At 37.3% G+C, this 23,150-nt stretch overlaps 1 protein-coding gene across 1 annotated transcript in view; it reads left to right on the top strand.

The window, feature by feature from the left end:
• LOC122792743 (protein prune homolog 2-like) overlaps window positions 1-23,150 on the top strand; it is a 1,725,151-nt gene that overhangs the window by 1,022,082 nt on the left and 679,919 nt on the right. The gene's annotated exons all lie outside the window — the stretch shown is intronic.

The following is a 23,150-nucleotide window of genomic DNA, read 5'->3' as shown; positions in this document are numbered from 1 at the left end:
GATCTTTCTTGTTGAGATTCAGGAAGGAAACATTTTAAGATGCATCACTTTATATTCAATCCTGCTGTACATGGTTGTCTAATAGCTGAGCTGCAGTAAACTGTTGGTGGTTTCTATGATTTGTCTACAAATCTCATAGTCTTGTTTTTCCTTAATGCTATGTCTGCACTGTTAATGTCCTGCAGAAGAGAAAAAAGCATAAAAAGTCTAAATTCTGAACTTTGTGCATGTGTAGTAATTGTAAAATATTTATTAAAGTGGTGTAGAATCCACAGTACTGGCAATCTGCCGGTTACATACTTTTCATCTATTGCTTAGATAAATAAACCAAGAGATCAAATGACCCTTAAGCCTCTCTTCTCATCTTCAACATTTTCCCAAATTTCCAGAAAATAGATACATATTTTTTTTCAAAGACGTGTAGGTGTATTTAAATTTACAGTCCATTTTGTGATTTTTTTTTTTGTTCTGTCAACCTTAACTATTAGATGCTAAAAATATATTCTTGCATCTCCAGTTTCGTTTTAGTCATGTACACACATTACTAGGTATGTTTAAGGAATGAACAAGAACACTGATTTTATCATTATTACTTTTTTTAACATACACATTTGTAATTAGTTAGGTGAATTGGTATGAGGACCCTTTTGATCTGTAACCAAGGTACGGTTGTGCAGTGCAGTAGAAAACAATGTTTCAGTTGAGATTTATGGTTACTAAAAATGAAATTCAACTTTCATGATCTGAAATTCTGAGAATTAGAACAGTGACTGTTAAATGTAATTTCCAGTCATTAATGTGGTTCCATTATAAATTCATAGTTCATCCGTACAGATGCAACATTAACACAGATCCTAAGTACAGATCACTGAATAAGGCAAAGTGACATTTGCACTAATAGATGTAAGAAAGAAAATGAAATTGCAATGAAAGAATGTTCTGTTCTAAAATACTAACTTCCATTAAATAATGTGTTTTCCCAGTACACAGTCAACAATCTGGAATTGTATGGTATCTTTTTTAGAAAAAAATCATTATTGTTGGCTATGAAATAATTAAGTTGCACTACTGTGACAGGTGTACAGTACTGAAAATGCATATCAGCCCATTTTAGTTGCATTACTGAAAAGCATGTAAATAACATTAGTGCACCTGACAACTGTGACCATTTAAATGCAGCTGACGAGTAAAATTATTCCTCACTTTTGGTGCAATTTGTAATGCAAATAGTTTGTAAAATTACATCTAATCATGTGATCTGCAATGAATGAAAACAAGAATGTATTATGAAATGATAAAAGGGCTCTTAAGATGAAGTGTCTCGTAAGTTTAACTGTAACTTTAAGCCTGCAGCGAATAACTTGACTTCTCCAAACGCTAGTCAGACAGACAGACACACACACACACACACACTCACACACACACACACACACGCACGCACGCACACACACACACACACACACACACACACACACACACACACACACACACACACACGTGCACACGCGCACACACACACAGCAGATTACTATAATTTAGTGCCCTGCATTAAGCTCACAGTTAATGTCTACCTGTTAGTCTGCTGGAGATGGAAAGTCAGTCTTCCATAGGGTTGCCACCTTTCCAAATGGCCAAAGTGGGACATTTGTGCTACAAACATCAAATTTTGCAGGGCAAAACATACCCACGGCCAGTACAAAGGACAGAACTTCAGTTGTTTGCCTGAATAAAAGTTTATTCTTGTAGCATTTTTGTTCCTTATTCTGTTTCGTATAACATTTAGGTGTTTCAGATACAGAATAACTGTTTTATGCAACTATTACATACAATATAGAAAATACTTTTGTCCTAAAATCTCAGGACATTTGCCATTTTCTCACAATATTTTGCAGGACACAACTGCCCAAAGAGGGACTGTCCCTCGCAAAGTGGGACAGGTGGTAACCCTAGTCTTCCATGGATGGAGCTGACCAGCATAACAGACAGAGAGAAACTGAAGTTTGTGTGTCTGCTAAAGAAAAAAGAAAAAAAAAAACAGGTGAAATCCAGCCAACCATCGAGTGAGTAGCAGAGGAGGGGCAATAGTTGTGTCTCAGGCTAACATAACCTGCCCTGAGCTTTTTATCCCACTCCACAGCTACAGAGATGGGCACTTCCTCAGAGCTTGCTTTATCTAAATTCTAAAATTGCTTCTTCTCATCCCTACATAGCAAGTTTAGTAATACTGGACTATAAATTAATGCCACAAAAAAAAAAAAAACAAATTGGTGTTTAACCAAAAACAACTAATAACAATCCTCCCAACAATCACCCTTTTTCAACTGTATTCACCTCTGTTCATGATAGCTCTCAGTTTATCATTGCTATTTCTGATTCAACTGTTACAGAAGAGGTTGTTTGTTCAACGCGTCTATGATTCATATTATAAAATTAGCTAAAGTTTAAAGTACTTACAAGAAATATCATTAGTAAAGCAGGCATAAAACTGTGTAAGGTTAAAACGTTCATGTCTGATGCTGAAAAGGTTGTCCAGCTGCCTGCTGTTTTCTCCTTTCCCTTATGTTCAGGGCCCACCTTCTAAGCAAGATCTTGTCTGCTCTGCAATAAATGCCTCTCTATAATATTTGAAAGAGTAGCACTGAGCCATCTGCCCACTTTGATGTTCTTATGTCATGTAAACTTTCCTTAACTTTTGTACTGTTATTATTTTTATAATTATTAGTTTTAAAACAGACAAGAAGTGAGAATATTGTATACACATATCTGAAGGTAGACAAATTCTATGCCTGAAATTAAATTAACTTCAAAAGACTGGTATGTGTATACTCCTGCAAGAGGATGTAGTCCTCACAATTTGCTGTTTGTTAACATGAATGTCAGGCACCATTCCAATCAATATAATGTGTTTTAGCAACATATCCTTTGTTCTTAACTCTAGGTGCTATGCACAGTGAAACTCCTGCTAGTTTGTCTATAAATCAATGAAATAGGGCTGTGGGTAGAAAAAAAAAACTTCAGATGTAATCCAAGAAAGGGATGCTGAAGTTATTTGAATTCAAATGTACTTCCATATTTGCAGGAATGTACTAAGCTTGTTTATGATGTTAATGTCTAGATCTAAAAATGAGATACAGGGAAGGTTCTTCATACGTTTTGCTTGAATGCTATTGTGATTTATTAATATTATCTAAATTCTAAATATAATTATGGGGAGTGGAATGCAAACAGTTCTTGTTATGAATGGATTTGCCCAACAGGGCATGTGTTATTGTGGAAATAATACATGCCTACTGGTGATGTGAGGCCCATTGTCGAAGGTGGAAGGCCTCTACACCTCTGGAAGGGCATTATTTCCGCAATATTGCACACCCTGGAAGGCATTATTGCACTGAGAGAATGGGCCACATGTTAATTTGTTTTGGATTTGTTTTATCTATCTATCTATATATCTATCTATCGATCTATCTATATTTTATGCAAAGTAGTTCCTCTGCTTTATGTTTTAAACTTGCTGTAGTATTTAGAGTTGTTGTTGGAAGTATTTTATATCATAAAAATAAGTTATGTAAGTGTACAACTACACACACAAACACACACCAACACACACACACATATATATACATAGCAGTTACAGTCACTTTGCGTGATAACACATGAGGTGTCTAATTGTGAGCAAATATATATTTATATATATATATGGATAGATAGATATAGATATATATATATTGAATGCAAGCCATTACAACTCTCCCCTATGCCTCTTTACTGCTACTAATTTTGTTGTGTAGTACTGCACTGACCCTCCTAGATTAATTAATTTACTAGTAAGTCAATCAGACTTAAAATCATTCAGTAGTGCCAGATGTTAGCATTTCATACTTCCTATTGTTCAGAAACTGCATGGCACTGCATGCACTCGATGTGTGTGTGTGTGTGTGTGTGTGTGTGTGTGTGTGTGTTTATTTTCTTTTATACTGTCTAAATGTTTTTATTTTCTAATAAATCATTACAGATTGCAATAATTCAAAATAACATACACTACAGTCATACTTCATATTGTTCAGGAAGATCTGTGTTTTTTTTTTTAGTTTAGTAAGGCATTGAGATTTCTGTTGTAGTCAGTAATGTGACACAATAAAAGTTTCACACAAATTGCTGAAAGTGCATTTTAAAGTGCATAGTAGATAGGTATGTACCTTTTATTTTTCCTTTTGCTAATCACTGAGGATTATATTCCATCAGTCATATCAGACATTAGAGCATCTTTGTTAATATTTATTAAATGAATTGTGATATGCTGTTTGTTGCAGTCGGAAGATGTTAGGATGTGCACTGTCTGTCTCACTTATGCATGCTTACTTTCTCTCTCTCTTACACATACATACATTTCTTTTTTTCCTTCATTTACTTTTTTATTTTTAATTTTATACTCTCTAAACATCAGAGTTATGTTTAGCAAGCATAAAAAATTGCAGCCATTTGCGTTTTTCCATCTGATCTTCATGGCATCATATTGGTGGACTTGTTTTTTTACCTAGCATTTTCCACTTGGGTGAAGATGTATATGCTGCCCATTCTGTAATATAAGTCAGCATTGTATAGTCCTGCTAATCTGGACTATAACAGGGGACAAGGATTTTACCATGGTGTGTACAAATTGTGAACAATTTTAAAATGCATGGGTGTAAGTATTTTATCCTTTTTCATTTCGATACTAATTTTTGTTCAGCAGTAGATTCTTGGTCAATTTAAGAGAGGTAAAAGACAGAGCAGAGGAATCATACACCGCCACTAATAGGTTGGCTAAAAGGCTGCTAGCATTTATGCCACTGGTTTTAAGTCACCACATGTGTAGATTGTCATTTATCATTATCCAGAGTATCTCCTGGTTGTCAGTTCCTAGCCTGGGGAACAGATTATACTACATTTGTGAATAAAGACCTACGCTGCGTTAAGCTCCTTACATGGAACATAGGAATCTGTCCACTCACAATGCTATTGAAAGAGAATATTCCTCAAATAAATGAAGGAAGATTATCTTGCTACAGGAGATGAAGTGTCAAAAATACAGATAAACTAAAGTTAATGGGGTTCTAGAAGGTTATCTTGGATTGCATGTTTTTGGGGAGGCCTAGCTATATCAGTTTATATATTTTTAATATTTATATGTTTTACTATCTGGGTTGTCCAGTTGGTTTCAGGCTCATATTCAGTGGAAGTCTGGAAGTACTGCCTAGTTAATTGACTTTCTAAAAGTTACATGGTAGGCAAAAGGATGATGAAACAATCAAACCTATGAAATTAGGATGAAGATTATCAGTTTATAGCTTTAATCTCCTGAATTAAACTGCTAGAGACATTATTTAAATGTCATTTAGGAGTTACATTAAACAAATTATCAAACAGGTGTTTCAAATTGGGAATGGACACTTGGTAATTTAGGTGGATAGTATTAAAAGGATTCTGCGGAATAGATATAGGCCAAATGAAGATGACCTTTACTTTTACAAGGACTTTTTGAATATCTGGGACAGGAAGACTAAGCAAAGGCATTGCCCACTGATTGCAAGGAAATTTCTGCCACCTTAATCTGTTAGAAGGGTAGTTGACAAGGAAAGAGTATTAAGTCAAAAACTAGGAGATGATAATAAGGAAAATGAGAACAGGGTGGAGGATGTTTGGAGGTGCAAACATAGAAATGATTGGCAGTTTGCCTTTTTCCACTGATCCTTCAAGGCTGGGAAATACACTTGAAATGTGTTTTTTTTTAATGAAGGTGAATCATTTATGTGATATCCTGGAAGTGGAAATATGTAATAGGCTTTTCTCTGATCACCATAGTAACTATAACCATTGCTAAATAAGACAAGGAAGCAGAAACAAAACAATTAGAAATGATCACATTAGAAATGGTGGGGCATATGCTGAAAATATAGATATCAAAGCATTTTTGCATAAGTGCTTAGACAAAATGAGCAGGGCAAGAAACAGTTAGGTTTAATATGATGGGATGAGGTGAAAGCTTCCATTAAGGTGGAGCTGATGGCTGAGGAAAGAAGGTTCAGAAAGAAACATCAAAATAGTATAAAGTATAAGGAAAATCAGCTAGGGGAAGTATAGAACTTGGTTGTGTGAGAATTAACAGGGATGTCAATATTAAGCTAAGGAAATATAAATTAGGTGTGAACCACTTCACAAATTGAGAAGGAAGACTCAAGAGGAGCATCTAGTGGCTTCAGTGGTGAAAAGAATTCAAACATTATAACTTCATAGCTAGCTATGGAACACCTTTTATGTCCCCTTCTGAGCACAATGGCTATCTTAATACATAGCTGAAATTAAACCCAATACCTTTCTACTGGGGGACATCAAATATTCATCAATGAATTGGCTGACCTACACTGCCAATGATTGACATACCCAGCTGTTTCTAGAACTTAAATGTGTTAAGTTTCTTTCACAGATAGTTAACCATCCTACTTGGTGACCCAATATCTTGGATCTAGTCCTCACAAATATGACCACTTCTTGCACATCTCAATATGTATCATTGTGTCTTGTTAAATCAGACCATTATTTAGTGACCTTTCCTTTACAACTGGTGGTAGTTCCCCAGTAAATAGCTCTGTGTTTAGGGACTTCTCAAAAGCAAACATTCTTCAGTTACTTAATCACCATCATTATCATCATCAGCCCCCTTTTCTTCCATTTTCTACATGGGGTCTGGATGTCATGTCAACTGTCACCATTTCTCCTGATTCAATGCCAATCTCCTACTGTCTTTGACACTCATGGCTGGCTGGAACAGGTCTTCTCTCACACAATCCATCCACCTCTTTGCTGGATGCCGTCTTTTCTTCTTACCTTCTTCCTGTCTGTCTCACATCTTCTTCACCAGATTGTCTTGTGCTTTTCTGCACATGTGCCTGAGCCACTATCTATTTTCCTTGACTTTCTCTGCAGTTGGAGCTACTTTGCCTTCTGCTCCACTGTCCTCATTTATTTGCCTGTATCTCATTGTGCATCCTACCTCTCATCTCAGGCACTTCATTATTGTTACCTCTAGCTTCTTCAGCTGATCCGCCTTTACTGCCCAGGTTTCTGTACCATACAGTAGTGCTGGCATCACCATGGTTTTGTACACCTTTCTTTTCAGCTTATTTGGCATTCTTCTGTCATATACTACCCCTGACACTCTGTGTCAGTTGGGTGTAGCCCTTCTGATTCTAGCTTGGACCCCCTCATTTATATTTCCCTTCTTCTCAACCACACCTCCCAGATACTCAAAGCTGTTAACCTGTTCAGCGATTTAACTTTCGATCTCAGTTCTCAGCTTCTTCTTGTATCCCCCATTTGCTGCCATTTCTACTGTCTTACTTGTACTTAGTTTCATTCCATGTGCCTTTAGCTTTGCATTCTATTGCCCTGCCTTTGCTGATGTTCTTGCTCAGAGACTCCCTGTAATGCCACATTGTCTGCGTACAGCAACTTTGTTGATCTGTCCCCTCCAACCTGTCTGTTAATGTAGTCCATCAACAGTAAGAATAGCAGTGGGCTCAGAGACGACCCATGGTAAATCCCCACTTCCACTGGGAACCCCTCTGTGCGACCAAACACTGATTGTAATTGAGAAATTGGGTCCTTGTACATAGCCTGTATTAATTCTACCAATCCACAGGACTGCCCAAATTAGCTTTCTTGGGACCTTGTCGTATGCTTTCTCCAAGTCTAGGAATGCCCAGTTGGAGTCTTTCCTCGTCTCTAGCTTGTATTAATTCTACCAATCCACAGGACTGCCCAAATTAGCTTTCTTGGGACCTTGGCATATGCTTTCTCCAAGTCTAGGAATGCCCAGTTGGAGTCTTTCCTCGTCTCTAGCTTCTTTTCAACTTTCTGTCTCACTGCAAGCACTGGGTTAGTTGTCCTGCATCCTGTTTTGAATTCAAACTGCTCATTTCCTATCTTGGCTTTTACTATTCTGCTTATTCGTTTATCAATCATAATCAACAAAACTTTCATGCAGGGTGATGGGAGTCTGATACATCTGTCTGCCCACAGTTGTGAATGTCCCCTTGGCACTAGTATGCTTATTCTCCAGTCATTTTGTAAATGCCTTTCTCTCCAAACTGCTATGAGTATCCTCAGGAGTCATTTGTCTCCTATTGCACCCAACATCGCAATCACATCTGCTGTGAACTCAGTCTGTGCCTGCTGCTCTCCCTGATTTCATTTTCCTTAGTACTATTCTTACTTCTTCTAAGGTGAGCTCTTCCTCTTCTTCCATAGTAGGCTGTGCCTGGAGCAGTACAGCTTCTGAGGGGTTTTCTTCATTCAGAAGCTGCTGGAAGTACTCCTTCCATCTGCCATTGTTGTTCTGTAGCCCGGCGAGCAGGTTGTTGCTGACATCCCTTATGAAAAGTATCTATCTTTATTATTCTGTCTTTACCTTGCAACCTGATAGAGTTCTTTTGTGCCACCTATAGAGTAATTTCAACAAAGCTGGAAGTGTGCCTCTGATGCCTTGATCATTGCTATTGCAACTTATCTGTTATTTTTTTGTAGCCAACTGGTATTCCTTCCTAGCCTGCTCTGTCTTTTCTGTCACTTTTTTTCTGTACTTCTTTCTTTATTTTGATGACTTCCTGGATTTCTGTATTCCACCACCAGATTCCTTATGTACCTTACTTCCATATCTAGCTTGGCCACATATGTGTTCTGTAGTCCTCATGCTGTTTTGAAGGACTGCCATTCTTCTTCAACTCCACCTATTTCCTCTTCTTCCTGAGTTGCTAGAGCTCTAAGTAATTCCTTGGACTCTTATGCTTTCTTTCCAGTTAACATCTAAGCCTAGTCTCTTTTGACCTTAGAACCTTCTTTGTCCAATGACTTATGCTGTGGCCTAACTGTTTCACTGGGGATGGCTTTGCAATCACTGATTCTATCTCATTGCCCTTTCCTTGCTAGGAAGAAGTCTGCCTGAGTTGAATGTTGGTCACTCTTGTACTCTTTTGGCATGTATTTATGTAAACAGATCATACAACCTGAGAGACCTCAGAGATTCATAACTAAAAAGATCAGTGGCCTCAAAAATCTTACTTATCAGGAGAGACTGTCAGACCTTTCTCTGCACTCAGTCTCTTACAGACTCCTCCATGGAAATCTATGTCTACCCTTTTGTGCCATGAAAAATCCAACCCTATTTGGCCTCCTATTCCTTTGCAGAATTAATGGTACATCAAATATTCATTAAAGGAACTAAACCTTCATCAGCAGATAAATAAGGCACATAGGGTGTGGTAACTATTAACGTTGGAACCCTTTACACTATGTTACCACACATGTACTGTATTGATGTAGCTACAGAGGCTGATAGCAGAAATAACAATGTTACACAAAGGCAATCTGAATGCTTGGGAAAACTAATAAACTTGGTGTTGAGTTACAGTTTTTTCAATTTCAATGGCTAGTCTTATAAACAGACAAAGGGGATAGCCATTGGTGCAGCTATGGCTCCTAGCCTGGCAAATATAGCCTTAGGCAAGTGGGAGGAGGAATTTGTACTACAAAGTCTATACTGGAGTTTTATAAACAGCTGCTTTCACTTTATTGATGATGTATTCATAGTCTGGCAAGGGGAGAAATCTAAACTCACTGAGTTTATCCATTACATCAGTAACTCCACCTTCTTCCAGAAATTTACCACTTCCATTAGCTTGGAGTCAGTGCAATTCCTTGGTATGACTGCCAGTATTGATAAAGACAGATGAAAATTAATTAGTAACTTATACAGAAAACCAACAAGAGTGAACTGCTTACTTCACATAGACAGTATGCATCCAGTAAAAACTAAGCACAATGTAATAAAATCACAAGGCTACAGATTAGCATGCATTACCACAGATTTGGCCCCTTTTCTCAAAAATATGAATGATCTTGAAAATGTTTTCTTAACCAGAGGATATGAATTAAATTTGTTACATATGATCCTGGATCCCATTAGAGATTTTAAAACTAGTAATGACCCTATGCAGAATAGGCCTTTTGGTAGAATTATGCAACAAGGGCGCCCTAACCCAAAAGAAGAGAAAAGTAAGGGCAGCTGCATTCTAACTTACACCTGGGATGTCAATACAATTAAAACAATTGTTAAGGAGAAGTGGGCCATCCTCACTGACAATCTGCAGCTTGTAAGAGTTTTAGGAGATTACTCTACTTTGTATACAAAAAGAGCAGAAGCATATGTACCTATGTGGAAATGAAAAATAAGGAACACCAGGATGACATGAGCACTAAAATCTGTGGGCCACCTAACTGCATTTCTGTGAACACCTGGTGAAGTGCGACTCATTTGAGTGCCCATATCTTAAAAAGATGGTGAAATCTTCAGCAGGTGGTAACTGTAATACTGAACAAGTTGTATATAAGGACCATGTGCAATGACTGCCCTGCATTTTATGTGGGTAAGACTATGAATAAACTGACAAGGAGGATTTCCGGTCATCTTTCTGATATCAGTCATAAATGCCAGAGGAATGCCTTATCCAAAAACTTATTAGAACACCCCAGAAATTCTGGTTTTAAATTTATCATTCTGGACTGTGTGGAGATGGATGAGCTTGAAGGGGATGCCAATGGAAGAATTATGTGGCAGTTGAAATGAAATGCATACAGAAAATCAGGACTTAACTATTATTGCTCTATTAACAGTGTATTGAATTTATATATGCTGCCACACAATCTGTAAAGGTTTCTTAATGAAATTTTTGAGGAAATATTTTTAGTACAAAAAATATACTAAAAAAATAAAAATTATTTGTAGAATGTGTATAAATGTATATATGTCTAGTTACCTCAATTCTGCTTTGATTAGATTTATTGCATCACACCCGAGATTTTAGTGATATATTCAAAACATAATTTTTCATGCCACTATTACCATGTGGTATTGGTATAAATCCCCCATTTACCATACTGGTGTACATTCATGCATACACCTGCACACGTTTATACATACTAGTTTACTTCATTCACTGTTTTCTGTATTTTTGTATGTTTTTTCTACTAGTTTGAATTGTACAAACATGTTTTGGGGCTGTAAACATGAAAACTGTCATGACAGGGTTTTTTTGTATTTTTGCAAAACACTGACATGTTTTTTTCTGATTTTTTCTGAGCTGTTTTTTTACTTAGTTTTTTTATACACACTGATACACATAGATGGATATTTACTAGATGATATTATTAGACAGATGTGTTTTTATATTTATAGTGTTTTAGTTAGATTATGTTTGTGGTTAGCTATGTGTTTTTTCTTGATTTTAGTTCTTATCACAAACCTGACGAAGGCTTTATTACGTGTATTTTATGCTTTTGTGTGGGTGCAAATAGATAGGTAGTGTTTTCCTTAACTAGGAATTAGTTTGATCTAATCAGTAGTAGTGTGTGGGGGTGGGTACTTATTGTTCCAAAATGCACTTTTACTGCCCTTTTTATAATGTTTGTCTTGAATAAGCTGGTTTAAACAATATGTACATTTTCCACACCTACTTTTGTATATAAAAACTGATATGTTTAACATTGTTAAAATATTCTGATTTTTTGTTACTGAGGATCGCTTGTCTGTGACAAATAAAGGCGTGTTGCTTTGGAACACCACCTAGGTTTCACAATTTTTGGAAATTAGATGAATACAACTTGAGAACAGTCCACAAAATAAAATAAGTCCAGCAAAAAACTCTGGTCTCAAACAAAGAAAGGCACCAGAGCATACAAGCACTGATCACAATTGTTTATTCCAATCGATAAAATAATGTAATCCACATGAAGTTGAGCGCTTTCATCCACTAGGGACTTCTTCAGAACACTTCTTTATGACACTACTGCTCCATTAAATACTTTTAAAAATACATCACATGTAATTTCTCAATGAACATTTAAAGTGCTAGTGCATAGATATCCTAAGTTAAAAATCCTGAATTAAAAAACAAATTTATGTACAAGTATAATTCATTGTTAACTATTCATTATTACCTTTTTCATAAGCTTTTTCATAAATGTTAATCAATATTTTTTTCATACAGTTTCAGTGTTTCAGTGCATATTATGGTGCCTGTGCAAATTGAGCTTCCAACAATAATTACAAAAATTGCAAAAGACATTTGAATAAATGTATGATTGTGTCTACTAAATGTTTATGTACTCATGCAAGTACTACCCTTCTTATGTTTTAGACATCTATTTATTATTATCATTGTCCAGTATGGGTTTTATAGACACATATTCGTTAATACCAGGGTGTACTGATGCATTTAGTTTTACCTGCCATCTCACTTCCTTCTCACTAACTAATTTCTTGTATGTGTCTATAAAACCCATACTGGACAATGATAATAATAAATAGATGTCTAAAACATAAGAAGGGTAGTACTTGCATGAGTACATAAACATTTAGTAGACACAATCATACATTTATTCAAATGTCTTTTGCAATTTTTGTAATTATTGTTGGAAGCTCAATTTGCACAGGCACCATAATATGCACTGAAACACTGAAACTGTATGAAAAAAATATTGATTAACATTTATGAAAAAGCTTATGAAAAAGGTAATAATGAATAGTTAACAATGAATTATACTTGTACATAAATTTGTTTTTTAATTCAGGATTTTTTAACTTAGGATATCTATGCACTAGCACTTTAAATGTTCATTGAGAAATTACATGTGATGTATTTTTAAAAGTATTTAATGGAGCAGTAGTGTCATAAAGAAGTGTTCTGAAGAAGTCCCTAGTGGATGAAAGCGCTCAACTTCATGTGGATTACATTATTTTATCGATTGGAATAAACAATTGTGATCAGTGCTTGTGGCGTTCTGGTGCCTTTCTTTGTTTGAGACCAGAGTTTTTTGCTGGACTTAATTTTTGGAAATTATTGTGACTGAGCTCATCAACAAAGTTTTAAGACTGCTAGTTTCTTTGTTTTTTATTTTTTTATTTTTTACAGATTTATATCTCAATGTATCCCTCACCTCTGGAACAAACTTCCACTACATGTCAAGCAGAGTAGCACCTTTTCTACCTTAAAGTAAACCTAGATAATTGGATGGGCAGCCTCAAATTCTCTCTTGGTCTATCTTGCCTTGCCCTTCTTGAGCCTACAAGGAAATTTTGAACAGTTTTTTTTTAGCTAGGCTTGAAGTGGTCTGCAGACATATTGCCTACTTGCTTATGAACTTATGAACCTAAAAGAAGATAAAGATGGAGCAGTTTACCCCAGAAATTAAAGGGTAGAAGAGTTAGTTACTTAAGGATAAGGAAGGCAACAGGAACTCATTTAAGGAATATTCAGGGTTATACAGGGTAATAAAAGCTAACTATAGAGGAGAACAGGAGGAACACAATTTATTTGGATGACTGCATGTCGAGGAATTGATGAGAAGGAAATTAAAATGTCTGTCTCATTTTTTTAGATCATTTAAAGTGTGGGAGCTAATTGGTTGCCTTGCAAATTTTATAAATAAGGGGGAGGAATGTTTTTGCAAAAAATGTATTATCATTTTCTAATACTGTCTTTGAAGCAGGTTAGATTAATCTAGCTATGACTAGAAACTGAACTCTGACGCTTAAAAGGGAATAAAGATGCTAAGGATATGGAGAATTTTCACACAGTACCCCTTTCAAATATGGATGTGAAAATTGTAACTAAAATCTTTGTCAAGCAACTTGACAAAGTCCTTCCATAGTTGAAATGGGCTAAAGAGGTTTCTTACAGGAGTGTCAAGTATAGAAAATTGGGGGTGTCACTTGTCCACTTTGTAATGAAGCTTAAGAGTAAAGAGAGTAAAGCTGGGTCATCTTCTTCAATGTAAAAAAGTATTTTATTGATTGGAATGATACTTCTTAGTCTATATCTGCAAGGAAATGAAAAGATAAAGTAAACAAGCTCTAGCCTAGGGAGTACGCCTTCACCATATGAAAATGAAAAGCCACAATAAGGCTACTCCCTCCACTTGGTAGCTAGCTCCAAGATGGTCTGTTTGGCGGGTATTATATATATCCCCTTTCTTGTAGTTGCTGGTATTCAAGCACTACATATGTATCCCAGGTCCTTCCTTAAATAAAAACAATTTTTTAATTCTGTTCAGTTAAAAACGACAAATTGCCTACTTCAAAGTACTGGTTCAAACACTAATGACACTTTTCTCGGAGCAAATTTCTTGTTATAGTAACTTGGCTCAATATGATAAGAAATTACTCATTCATTGGAGGTCACTTCCCGCTACCTTTCTTCCTTGAATGCAAACCTCCATTCACTGATAACTATATGCTCTGCTTCCTCAGTAGGTACTTCCAAAGTTCTAAGTCAATAAATTGCTTGTATGCAAAGCACTGGAACAAGTTGCAAAAAGTTCCTTGCTTGGAAACCAACCTGTAACCTGCATAAAGCCTGTGTGTAATATGGGGGGGGGGGTGCAAGTCCCAAAGCTCTTCCTTCTTATAAAGCCAATTGGTTCCAATAGGCATCCCGTGTTCAACGTCACCGGAATGAATTTCCAAAGTCTAAGACCAACTTCAAATCGGCGTGCTGCCTGTGCACTTATCTGCAAGGAAAGAGGGTTTAGAGACCAATTTATCTCATGGGCCTTCTATACCTATGCAGCGTTTGCCCTCAGTTGTTTGCTCTTTGTTGTTGTTAGTAGACAGCTTGATCTTAGACATTTTTGCTGATATTGAACAGTATATTGTACTGTTTTTTTCCTAGCTTATTTCTACACTTATTTATTGCGATTCTCTGATCTGTTCTTTCCTTTAAACTCTAATACTATATCTTCCTGAGATGTAAGTAGTAGTGCTTTTTTCAGATTTTTAGTGAATAAATAATTTTTCTGCTGTTATTGCCATTAATCTCTGACATACATACAGTTAGTATTAACTATCTAGTTGTTGCAACCTTACCTTAAGCTACTGTTACGTAGCTAACCAGCTAGTTGTTTAGTAGCCCTACCTTAAATTGTTTCCTGTTTATTCTGCCTGTGCTTGTATACATTCTCCTTGTTTCTAAATATTAGTCTACTTCCCTACTACCTCACTCTATATTAGTGTACCAATAGCCTGTTTCTTCTTCACCCCATTCTCTAATATTGCAGTCTCCTTAATGTCACCCCTACTCTTTAATATTGCCCTGTCCTTGGCATTACCCCTACTGTTTAGCATTGCACTGTCATTAATGTCATGGCTACTCTTTAACATTGCCCTTTTCTTAGCATCACCCCTAATCTTTAATACTGCCCTTTTGTCAGAAAGAGTCCCCCACATTCTGCACCTAATCTGCCCCCATACCAATCTCCATATTTGTTTTTCAGTACCCTAATATAGTTTAAATTACTTAAACTTGTCATCATGGAGTTATGAGTTAATCTTATTTCTCACCTGATAATTTTATTGACAGTAGGCATACTGAGGCAGTACAAGGACTGCCTCATGTTTACTGACAATTCCCTACTCTTAAAATCTTCCATCTCAACCTGTGAGAGACCAAGCCACCTGCGAGGACTGTAGGCATGTTTCCCTACTTCTGCTGCTTTCAATAAACAGTTACACACCATTACACCTGCTTGTACTCTGGTAGTCAGGAAATCCCTGCCTAAGACTTCCAGGCACCCACCTAGAAATCCTCAATCATGTAGGGATATATATATATATATATATATATATATATATATATATATATATATATATATATAAAGCTATGCCTACAACCTTACCTATCCCTAGAGGGAATCACCACAACTGCAAGCCTAAACCCCTAATGTCACATAGGCCTGCTTCTATCCCTAAAGCCCTGGATATAGGGGATTATAGGGATGTTAAGATCAGGAGTGTTACAAGGGCTTTCAGAATACTTCAACACACTAAATAAGAGTATGATGTTGTTGTCATCCATGTTGGTTGAATGACCGTAGGCACTGCAGTAAAGGAGATGCAACAACGTACGAATAAGCTCACCACCTGTGTCTCCAAGGAATGCAAACTGCTGGTTCTGAGCAGTATTCTTCCCTCTCCATGCATAATGCTTAAGCTCAGAGAAAAGGTAATTGATTGCAATGACTGGATTGTTAACCAGTAGTACTTGTGGAGGGTCCTGTGTGACTGCCTGACACCAGATGGTCAACAGACACTCCTGATTTGTAAATCTGCTGGCACCTGTTAACACGTTTTTGAAGTACTGGCAAGAATCCTTGTTTCCAGTCCCACCACCACCCACATACAGCTATTTTTAGTCAAAGTGCAAACCATGAGTATACTCACCACTAGGACCATAAACAATAAGATGTCTGAGCTACAGGCTTACCTGTCCCTCAAAGATATCCATATTTGAGCAGTTAATGAAACTTTATTCCAATACAGTGACAGCACTCCTTGTTTAGCAGGCTTATCCATATTTATTATAAACCATATTGTCTTACATCAAATCCTGTTAAATGGCAGTCTAGAATTTGTAAAAGATTTAGTGTATCTCATTAAAACTGCTTACCACATCATTGCTTCACACAATTTTTTTTCCACATAGCTGACTGAACATACTGGGTGTTTCAGTCAACATGAACAGCTGCATATTAAGCCAAAATCCTTATTATGTGATACTTCAATTAACCCTCTTTTAATTGGGTAACTTATACTGCCACTAACAAGTACACTCAGAGATACCCTGACTTTGTAAATACATGACTTTGTAAATACAAGCGCCCTACTGTAAATTGTCCCTGCTTCCCAACAGGGGTGCTTAATCTCATCTTCTCCAACTTCTCCACCTGTACCACCCTACATGTCACTCCCTCCTTTGTTAAATGTGATCATCTCACTAGATCCTTCGTCCATAACATGAATCTTCCCATCCACTAAAATACCACTGAATTTTGAAATTGTTCAGAGTTCTACTTACTTATTCCTAACGGATATCCTAAGTAGGTACAACAGAGATATCTCACCAAGCAAGTCAAACCATGATGCCTCCCTTTCCTCTACGTCTTCCTTGAGTGTTACTCTGTCTTGCATAAATATATTGAAGATGCTGATCCTGTCTACTATAAACATTGCAATAAGTACAGGAATAAGCCTGTTTGGTGAAACTCTTGTATAAATTAATTCTGTAAGAAAAAGAAAAAGCTCTTAACTCTTTATAAAAAATCTCCTCTTACCCACTGTACATGTGATCTGAAGACTATTAAACAAAATCCTTAGGCATTCGGTTTGAGAGTGCAAAGCCAGTTATGAGCTTTGCTTGACCACAAATACCAAACATAACTCAAGGCCTTCTATAGCTGCGTTAGGAAACATAGAAGTAATACCTATGCCTGTGCTGAACTTAATTCAGATGGCACATACTACTCTAGTAAACAACACACCCAAAGGGTTTCACAGCTCGAGACCAAAGCCACTGAAGCTGCTTGAGCCCAAAACAAACCAGAAAACACCAAAAAATCTTAGTACATTCAGACAAAAACAAACGGCAAATAAGATGGTGCAAATCATTTATTAATCTACTCCATAGTACAGAATCAGGTCATTAAACCATTTTTGATGCCAACAGCTTCTTCTTCAATAACTGATTCGAACCATCTTATTTGCAGTTTGTTTCTGTCTGAATATGCTGAGCATTTCCATGACATACCACTCTAGTCCAGAAGCATTAGCTATTCTCTCTAACAAATGTAGTTCCAACCACATACCTTACTCACTTGTGTCACTGCCCCTCCCTCCCTGTTTTATCCCTTTACTATCCTGTTTGAAACCATCCAAGACCTGGTCAGATTATCTCTCTCCAAAGCCAGAACCTATGGGTCCAGCTAATAGTACAGGTAGTCTGCTTGTATCAAGTTCCATGTAGCTCAGCTCCCTCTTAACTCCCTTTAGTCTCTCCACAGGCTGCTTATCTGAAGCATGGAGAACCACAGCAGACAGTAACATCTTTACACAAAAGGCATCCCACAACAGGGCTCCCCAGGCCTAGTCTTACTTGCGTAGTCTGAAAAAACATGAAAAGGCATTATTGCTGAACAAATTAAAAATGACATTTGCAACCTCCAAACCAAGGACCACAATCAGTTTGTATTTGTTAAATGCTTGTGATGTTTGCTTAACATTGTAGTTTTGTTTCAAAATGTTACAGAAGCCTAGGTGAAAGCCAGTAAATCTGTACTGCTTGCCTCCACATTGCTAAGTTTTTTCACATCATTCTACACATACATATTAGACAAAATATGCAGTCTCATTTTAAACTCTTAGGTGGTCCAAAGGAATGCAAAATGTCTTACTGACAGGTCTCACATTGTAAAGGTGGGATATCTCCTCTAGCTGAAATGATATTACTAGCAGTGTTGCACAGGGCTGTTTGCCTTAAGTCCCCTTTTATTCAACATATAGAGTCGCTGACTAAGCAAGATTATGGATATCTGCAAATTAGGAGTAGTTGTCAGCTACACTCATGATTCCCAAATTCTTCAGAAGTTCAAACTAATGCCTGGTGCATCAGTCATGAGCTCACTCTAAATGCCAGGAAGTGCAGCATTATTAAATATTGCATCATCAAAACTCTCAATCAATACAGTCTATGTCACTAAAGATCTGCATAGCTAATGAGCTCCTTTCTGACCACCTTGTCTTAACAGTGGTCAGTAGGTCCTTCAGCTTTGCACAGCTTATTTGATAGGGTATCTTACTAGGTAAAAGGGTGTCCTTGGTGTGCTCACAAACACCAAACAATTGGACCTACCCAGAGTTACCAGTGTAAATCCATTATGCTGGAGGAAGAGGTTGACTTGAGGAAAATTAGTGGCCATGACACAATGTAATGAAATTATAAAGGATGAATTTCACATCCATTGTACACAAAATTATGAAGGAAGAATTCCACAGCCATAGTACACAATGCAGTGAACAAAATACATGCAACAATTAATATGGACACAATCTATGAAATCCCTACGATTAGGAACAAGTGGGAACAGAAATAGTAATGTACACAGAGAGGAACTGCAGCGTTGAGTAAAATGGTAAAACGTATCAAACGGGCATCTTGCATCAGCTACTTCAGGTGCTATACAGGAAATATGGGGAAGCAGCTGAATTGTGGATGCTCTTGGTAGCTTAGCTGAGGTGCATACTTCTCAAATGACTAATTTGTAATGGCAATACTGGTTTTGGCTCAAACTTTGGCTCCATACTTTCTTAACTTGTATATTTATAAAAACTGCAAACAAGCGAGTCACTTAGTCATAGAATACTCCTTGGTCATTCCTGCAAAGAGTCACTTGTTTTTCTTGGACATACCTGGATAACAAATGTATAAGAAAATGTTCCAAGTTAGTAATGCAGTATTTAAACAGTGTCCCTTATGTGGATCCTTTTCCCTAATCAGTTTTGCTTTGTTCCTATTTCTGAAGGTAAAAGTTAGTGACCTATGCTAAGATGTAAAGTCTTCATTTTCTGGCAGTGAGGCCTTGATTCTGAATGGAGTTACAGCTCAGAGTACTGAAGGTTCTGGAAGTCTGGACAGCTGCAGACTGAAGACCATGCTCTGAAGAAAAAGTTTATCAGTGTTCACTCTGCAGCTTCTCAGATCATGTCTCTATGCACTTATACAAACAACAAGAGTGTCAGATAAACTGGAAGAATGTTGCAGGTGAAATACCATTGCAAATGAAAGAAAATTGTATGTGCAAATGAACAGCCATTGTCAGTCAGACAGTAGTTTGTGAACATTCTTGATAAAATGTAATTCGGTGCAAGGAAGACAAAGGGAAACAACTTCTCACACTCCACTGAACTAAAGCAAAGACATTTCAATAATCACTTACACAACAGTTTATCTTCCCTTTTCTAGCAACTTGTATGCTAAGCTTCATGAGCCGATTGTGTGCATCATTAGACTGGACTCCCACTGCATTGCTTTGTTATTGCTTTCTTATTCATAAGTACAGCTGGAGGTGCCTAATGTAGTCCATAACAAGTACTCACGAGTAATAAGATACTTTTACTTACAGATATCACAAATTGTAATTAATCAGTATGGCTGAAACTGTGTGACTATTAGTCAAAAGTCCAATATGAAGCATTAGTAATTAACAGTTTGGTATTAATACTAAACTTTGTGAAATTTTAAAATGTGTGTTAAATAAATAAAGAAAAAAGGGTTTTCCTTTAATGATATAGGGCATAGCTCACGCTTTGAATCCGTGATTTCAATTATAGATCAGGGCTGCTACCTAGTGGTGACAGGTGGGAAAAATCACATTTTGTTTTAATCCTGAAAATAATTGTCAGGTCTGGTTCTGTGCCTGACTGACTTTCTGAAATAAATGAATGCCATAACCATGAAAAAGTCTAAGTTAGCAATTAATAAACTGCATAAATCACTTTCTAAAGATTATTGCAGATAAGACGTATGTTCAATGTACTATTATACTTCTTTTTCTGAAAGTATGGTTTACATAATGGAAGTGTCATTTGGCTTGTTACTTCAGAAAGCCAGAAGTATGCAGGTTAGTGCCGTCAGTGGCAGGTGGGACTGTCCTGCTGATGCACAGTCACTGACCTGACTGACTGTGCCTGTAAAAAAGCATGTGGCATCTATGCAGTATAGAATGCCACATGTAGGAGTGCACCATCTACTAGGCAGCTGAAAGATAGCAAGGTCTTTATGGATCAGATGTTTCCAGAAGCATGCTTGCTGGAGGCTTTGATGCTGGTCCAAAAAAGAATCTTGAAATCTTAAGTCTCCCATGGTAATCATTCTGGTCAATATTATAATTACAGTTTTTATACAGACATATTTAATACAGCTCTGCAAAGTGTATTTGTTCTGTATGCCCTATTTTCTTTCTAGATACCTTAAGGCTGCCGCTGACAATGCATTTATGCCAGGTTGGCACAAATAATTGTATATAAGCTACATTACTCTTTTACCAAACACTGCATGTAACTTTATCACATATTCAGTTTAGCACTTTTGTTAATGTTGGCATTCTTTCACATTTACCACTATCCTGCATCCTAGGCTACAGGTGTGTCACATATCTGAGGATACATCATGCACTGTGATGCCAGCCAATGAGAAGTTGGACACACTGCACCTGGCTGGATAAGCACAGACTAGTGAATCACATTTGACCTGGGGAAATATAAATGGTACTTTGACAGATGTGCCATAGGCACAGCTGGATAGAGTCCTATACGGAGGATACATCTGCAGGGGCTGAATCCCAGCATGATAGTTTTCCACCATGGGAAGGTACCAAACTAGATAGCAGTACTGCACTGGATATAGGCAGAATGCCATCCATCTTTGACCTTAAATTATTTCCCAGAACTCCATGCATATCATATCTCCATAAGTACAAAAGTTCAAAGAGGTAAATGAGCAGGTGGTAAGAAGTGTGATCTTAGCCCTGGCAGCTGTCATATATGCCTTCATCTTCATGTATATTTAAGTGCTTGAGCACCAGCACTCCACAGATAAAACACAGATAATAACTTTGGCAAATGACTACATAGAGTGGTAGAAAGTATGATGGGAAATTAGCAGTTCAGATTCAGATTAGGATGCAGCACAATTGACTCAATGTGTGCAGCTGGACAGATAGTTGAGAAAAAGATAGAGATGAGGAAATAGTCCAAATGGACATTCCTAGACTTAGAGAAAGCATATAACAAAGTCCCAAGAAAGCTGATTTGGGCAGTCCTGCTGTGGTTCAAAATCCCAGAAACATTAGTAGAATTAGTGCAGGCTATGTAGAAGGACCCAACAACTCAAATATGGGCACTGTTTGATCTCACAGAGGGTTCCCAGTGGGAGTGGATGTGCATCTGGATTCAGCTCTCAGCTGACTGCTGCTAATATTGGTGACAGACTACATTAGCAAATAGGTCAGACAGGACAGGTCAATAAAGTTGCTGTATGTAGACAATGTGGTATTACAGTCAGACTCTGAGCAAGAACTTCAGCAAAGGCTAGGGGAATGGAATGCAAAACTGAAGGCACATGGGATGAAAATTATAGCTGCAAATGGGGAAATCAGAAGACGCTCAGAATTGAGATAGTAGGGAGAATAGGTTAACGGCTTTGAGTATCTGGGAGGGGTGATTCTGGAGAAGGGAATTATAAATGAGCAGGCCAATGCTAAACTCATGAGGGGCTGTAGCCAACTGGCACAGAGTGTCAGGTTTAGTGTATGACAGAAGAATGCCAAAGAAACTGAAAAGTAAGTTGTACAAAACAGTGGTGTGACCAGTACTACTGTACAGTACAAAAACCTGGGCAGTAAAGGCAGAGCATTTGAGGAAGCTGGAGGTAATGAAGGTGAAGTGCTTGAGATGGATGGTATGATGTACACTGTGGGAAAGGAGAAGACATGAGGACATCAGAGCAGAAGCCAAAGTAGCTCCAGTTGCAGAGTAGGTAAAACAGATTACACTGGTTCAAGCACATGTGCAGAACATAGGTCTCAACCTCTTAAGAGGCCAGTGTGGAACTCAGACCCTAACAATGTGTGACAAATGGTCAAACTGTGTAACACCCTATTTTCGCACAGCGCGAAACATGCCATCGCCATGGAGCATGGTAGAGCATCTGTAAAATTCAATAAGACACTTCTCAGATCCAAAACTTTTATTTAATAATCTACAATACCATAACCACACCATAAGTAAATGAAAAAAAGGCAATTACTTTCAGAGATGTACTGGGGGACTAGCATCATGAACAGAGACACTTTAAATATTGCTGTTATAAACGTATATTGCTCTTATAAACTTAGAAAGTTGCTAAAATAACAGAATCTGTGTTGGCATACAGTCACCCCCCCCCCCAAAAAAAAAGGCAATTACTTTCAGAGACATACTAAGGGGACAAGCAGCTCAAACAGAGACACTTTAAATATTGCTGTTATAAACTTAGAAAGTTGCTAGAATAACAGGATATGTGTTGGCACACAATTGCTCAATTACTTTCAGGCTTCAGACACATACAATAGGTTCATAGGTTCATAGATTAGTACTAAGCTAACTGCTCTTGCGAGCCATTTTAAGCCTAGCCAATTATGCCTTGTGAGACTCAAACCCTAGATTTTGTGTTTGTAAGGCAAACACCTTA

This window comes from Protopterus annectens, chromosome 2.part0 (genome assembly GCF_019279795.1).
Source record: "Protopterus annectens isolate FY-2018-M chromosome 2.part0, PAN1.0, whole genome shotgun sequence".
In the NCBI taxonomy this organism is placed as follows: domain Eukaryota; kingdom Metazoa; phylum Chordata; order Ceratodontiformes; family Protopteridae; genus Protopterus; species Protopterus annectens.
The sequence above is the reverse complement of the archived record's forward strand: the minus strand, read 5'-3'. Positions and strand labels throughout refer to the sequence as shown.